Source organism: Lichenostomus cassidix, chromosome 3 (genome assembly GCF_008360975.1).
Source record: "Lichenostomus cassidix isolate B80296 chromosome 3, HeHo_3.0, whole genome shotgun sequence".
NCBI classification, from domain to species: Eukaryota; Metazoa; Chordata; class Aves; order Passeriformes; family Meliphagidae; genus Lichenostomus; species Lichenostomus cassidix.
Genome location: NC_139483.1, coordinates 101,767,706 through 101,772,918, shown reverse-complemented (window position 1 = coordinate 101,772,918; position 5,213 = coordinate 101,767,706). Strand labels below are relative to the sequence as shown.

At 38.9% G+C, this 5,213-nt stretch overlaps 1 protein-coding gene across 1 annotated transcript in view; it reads left to right on the top strand.

Moving 5' to 3' along the window:
* Positions 1 to 2: 2 nt before the first annotated feature.
* LOC146440317 (zona pellucida sperm-binding protein 2-like) overlaps positions 3 to 5,213 on the top strand; it is a 36,039-nt gene continuing 30,828 nt past the window's right edge. Inside the window, exon 1 of the mRNA XM_085056916.1 lies at positions 3 to 140. The gene's annotated coding sequence lies outside the window, so the exon portion shown is untranslated. The remainder of the gene's footprint in view (positions 141 to 5,213) is intronic.

Here is a 5,213-nt window from a genome sequence, read left to right as displayed (position 1 = left end):
TAGAGATGGAGAGTATTTTTACACTGAGTTTGGTAGTAAAGTATGAATAGTCAGAGGAGAATACTGCATTTGAATTTAAAAGCATCTGCGAATGTAGCTAGGAATATGTGAACCATAACAGATCTTCAATTAAGCAGAAGGTAAGAAATTTATCAGTGTCAGTTTCCTGGTTACCAGGCTATAGACATAGTTCTTAGAAAGAGAAGTCAAATGTACATGTGCATTAAGCACATTGCATTTCTGAAAATGATGTTTTCCATTAATTATGAAAACATATTAACATAGAACCTTGTTTAACAGAAGATGGACAGTAAATTACTGAATCACTACTTAGCAAAGCAGGCAGGAAATTCCTGGTACCTTTTCTAACTCAAACCAATCTGAAATAACAACGTGACCTGTAGCAGGATGTGTCTAAAGTAGAGCCTTGTAAGCACAATATAAAAATGACAACTCCTGTGGAAATGTTGAATGCAGCAGCTGTCATTACACACACTACCAATACAGTAATTACACTTTGGATATATAATCTGGCTTGCCTGTCATGGCTCAATTCTTGTTTACAACAAATACACTAGGGTTTACAGAGCTGTGCCTTTTAAAAAAAATAATGGGAAAATATAGTTCTTAAAGTAAAAGAAGACAAGGTCTTTCAATGGGAAAAGGATGTCTATAAAGAATGGTGAAAATAGCTTTTATGTAATCTTTTAATTTCTCCTTCAAATTTATGGCAGGGGAAGGAGGGTATATGTGTGCTTAGGAAGCTGAAGCAGAACGTGGAGCCTTCTTTCTTCAACCTTTTTTCTCTTTCTTTTTTCATTTCTCCTTTGCTGTCTTTCCTCTCAATTTTCAACTCCATTAATATTCAATATTACTAAGGTAGTCCCTTAGGAACCTCAGTCCAGGCACAGAATTTCATTTGGGTAGTTGGGATACAGTCAAGTACAAAGGAAAAAATTCTGAAAATTGAATAAGACAGGTCTAAGGAAGAAACTGAAGATCAGGATTTGGAAGGCAAGATAATACTAAAATGAATAGAGCAATATTAAAGCTACAAAAGTGTTTCAATTTTCCTTAATTCTTTTCTTCCATTTCTCTTCAAATCTATAATGCTTTTTCTTATAGTTGCTTTTCATTCCTTTTGGGGATTTTTCATTATTTTGCATTTCTGTTCAGCTCCAAAGTCCTTGACATGTCCATTTCTCCGACTTTCCGTCACCACCTGTGTGGGTGAAAAACAGGATTGCAAAGATTTTCTTCAGTACTTCAGAGAAAAATGGGCCAGGAATCAATATTGCTATACTGGCATAAAGCAATGATTATTGAGATGTAAGGGTATTTACATCTGAAAGCATTCTACCTCGCTCTTCTCATGAATAATGAAAGAAATCATGGCATTCTTGTGGGGCTGGGTTAGTCAAAGAAAAATCTTTGGAGCACATGAAGGGACTCCTAAATTTTCATTTCCATACTGTGTTTACTTATTGTGTTCTGGAAAAAAAATAGAGCACGAAAAGGAAAGAATTTTGTCACCAGTTTGGAAAGTTTATATTCTGAAGAATCTATGGATGCAGACAATTGATACCACTATTATATAAGTTCCAAAGAGGTTTAATACAGAAGTCTTTCAGTTCTAGACACACTGCATTTTAGTAAAATGATAAGAAGTTCACCTATTTGCATCCCTTCAGAGGTTAAGTCTTCAGCCTAAAACAAACAGAACCCTTTTTTTATCAGTGACAAGTGGTTTGATGTATTCTGTGTATCTTAAACGTGCACCTGATAAGAAGAATTGTTTCTCTGGAGGAATGCTCATCCTCATGTGATTGAGTACAGGACAAGCTTAAGCCTAATGGCTTGGGCTAGGAACCTGAAATCAAAGGATTAAAAGCAATGTAAAGGGAATCACATTCTATATGATTAAAGAAAAGGGAAATCTATCTTGTGATTTAGCACTTGCGCAAGAAGCACTCTCCAAAAAAGGCAGCATCAGCAAAAGGACTGCACAGCTCATTGCAGATGAGACACTAACATGTTCTTGATGACACAAGATATAACACTGGCATTCAAGAAGGAATGCTTGTTCTACCCTCAAAAGAATTGATAACCATCATCATCACTATAGCTACAAATTGGCTAAAAATTTGTAAAATTGGCTAAAAATTGGTTGAGTGGAGAAAATTGATGGAATGGGCTGTCTTAGTCTGCTTTGCCAAAGTCTTCTTTGGCTGCTACCCAATTTTCCATCAAAACGCAATATATTCTGTTGCATTATGCTCTAGAGTCTCCCCAAAAATCTCCCTGAACACAGAACATTAACATCCCTGAAATCGCAGCTTTAAACTCAAGTCAAGTCCAATTCCCAGCAAAGAATGATTAAGCAGGACACAGGCTGTACTGGTGGTCAGTAGTGCACGCAATTGGCTTACTTTTCACAGCACACGATTCTTTTGTGGAGTCTCTTAGTCCCTTTTTGAATGTAAACAGGCTACATTTCATCCAGCTTTATTAGCAGGACATATAACATCATACAGTTTTGTGCTGCTTGAAGGTGGGAGCTATTTCACATCCAGCAGTTCAAATGCAGTGAGGAGAAAAGCCTTTTAGGGAACCCACCTGCTCAGAGTTTAGACCAGAAAGAGTAGAGGAAGGTGTCAGTAAGGTGACTGGTCACCACATGGCTGTGAGCCATCAACAGAACATGACTATAAAAATCCCAAGGGATCTTCAGCGGAGATAAACTTTCCTATCATTATGCATAGTGCTGGGGAACCTCATCTGTGTTCTAGTCATCTGTATTACAGAGAAATATGCTACTAGGATGTTCAGATTAATGGAGAATCAAGTGTGAAATAGGATAGGAAAGACTAGAGTGCTTCAATTCACAGAATGAAGAGAGCAGTATGAGTTCTCCTTTTGAAAATGAGGCAAAAACCAGGAGGTGAATAAGAGTAAATTGGACTCACGAGCTGTACTGGTACAAGAACAGCTCCATATAAACTGCTCAAGAGCCCAGTCTGGAGAAAAATAAGAACATCTCAAAATGCTAATGAAATAAGGGTCTGGAACACTTTTTATTAGAGAGTTTGGGGGAGCAGAAATTTTTAATGGTTTTTGGAGTAGGCTTTTTGGAGCTGGTGAAAATTACTGTCTAGAGAATTGCCTACAATTGCGGGGTGCTAAGTACAAGGATTTATGGACTTATAAACTTCTGAGAGTTTTAAGAGTACCACTGCAAGCAAATGTGGAAAATCTCCAATTTAAAGTAGCACCATTTAACATTTGCACAAAGGAGGCTGTGATTTGTTACCATGATCAAAAGCACTTTTAATGCTGTATCCAATTTATTATACTGATTAGAATCAGGTGCTTTAAGAACTGCTTCCTTCAGCAACAAACATCTATTTATATGCCCAGTTTGAGTGTGGAAGCACTCAACATAGATAAACATAGATGCAAGCAATGCATCTGATGAGACTGGTCTTACCAAAGTCAAAACAGACAGGCCAATAATAAATCAGCTATGCAGCAACCTGATTCCTTAATGGAAAGATAGATGAATCCCACAGTGAGCTTAGGTTTAATGGCACTGTAGCACCCCCCTGTAGAAATGCAATAAATGGTACAGAACTCACTAAAATATTTATCTGGATGAATTATGAGGGTTCTAACACTGTATCAAAACATGAGCTTTCATACTCTACAAATGTGTGATTTTTTTTTTTTATGATCCCTATAACACTTGGGATTTTTCCGGGTGTCTGAGTTAAAGCAGTTGCAGCAGAATGTGTTATTTTATTAATACTTTCTTGAACACCAGGCACTGCTCATTGACTGCATGAGGTAAAACAAACCACTTATCACCTTAAGGAGATGAAGCCATTCAAAGCACACTGAAAGAAAGTAAACATCAGTGTTGCTTCCCAGTGCTGAGCTATAAAGAGACTGCAAAGGAGTTTAAAGCAAACTGCTTTGCAAACACACAGGATTCAGTTGCTACACACAGAAGCTCTAAAATCTGTCCTGGGACATCTGCTGGATTAGCATGCAATATTATCAGGCTGATTGATAGTTTTGAAAGCTCCATCATTATTCCTATACTGATGTCAGTGTGTGGCTTTTTAATTTAACCATAACATTTGAAAGGAGATCACTTCACCTATTTAAAATTAAGTCATATCACTAACTATGTCATGATTTTATTTTATTGCAGTAGTCTTGCTTCTAATATATATAAAATCTAGAACAGAGTATTTGTATGTTGTTTAGGGCATGGCAATGGTACCATAAGAAAGTCAGTACTTCCCAGCTGGAACACTCCCTGGGCTGGTGGATGGTCAGGGCATTGCTACTCTTTCAGTGCTGCTGTACTGAACAACCTGGAACTACAGTGTCAGTTTGAGTTGAAGGGACATGAATGAGTCCATGATAGAGTCCACCTGCAGTCCATGGAGAATCCCCAGCCAGAGTGGGTGGGTGCCTGGAGACTGTGACACTCAAAGGGTGAGATGGGGATTGGGTAATGAAGTTATATTGAACAGTGGGTATGATGCACATGGTATGGAATAAGGGGTGGAATGTGCTGGTTTGGGCTGGGGTAGAGTTAATTTTCTTCTCAGTGGCTGGTATGGGGCCATGTTTTGGATTCATGCTGAACACAGAGTTGATAGTATAAACATGTTTTTGTTATTGCTGAGCAGAGCTTACACATTGCTTTGTACTGCCATGCTTGCAAAGGTGCCAGGGGTACATGGGAGGCTGGGAGGAGACACAGCCAGGACAGGTGACCCAAACTGACCAAAGGTATATTCCAGACCATGTGGCATCATGTTCAGTATATAAAGTGGAGGAAGAAGGAGGAAAGGGGGGGATGTTTGGAGTGATGGTGTTTGTCTTCCCAAGTCATTGCTACTGTGATGGGGCCCTGCTCTCCTGGGCATTGCTGAACACCTGCCTGCCCATGGGAAGCAGCAAATAAATTCCTTGTTTTGCTTTGCTTGTGCATGTGGCTTTTGCTTTCCCTATTGAACTGGTTTTATCTATATTCACAAGTTTTCCAGTTTTTACGCTTCTGATTCTCTCCCCAGTCTCACTGACAGGGAGCAGCAGCTGTGAGGGGCTTGGCTGGGGTGAAACCACGACAGGGCTACTGCATGAACAATCTCCTGTTTAATTTGTTCAAAAGCTTCTTGTTGTTCAGGACCCCACCTAAA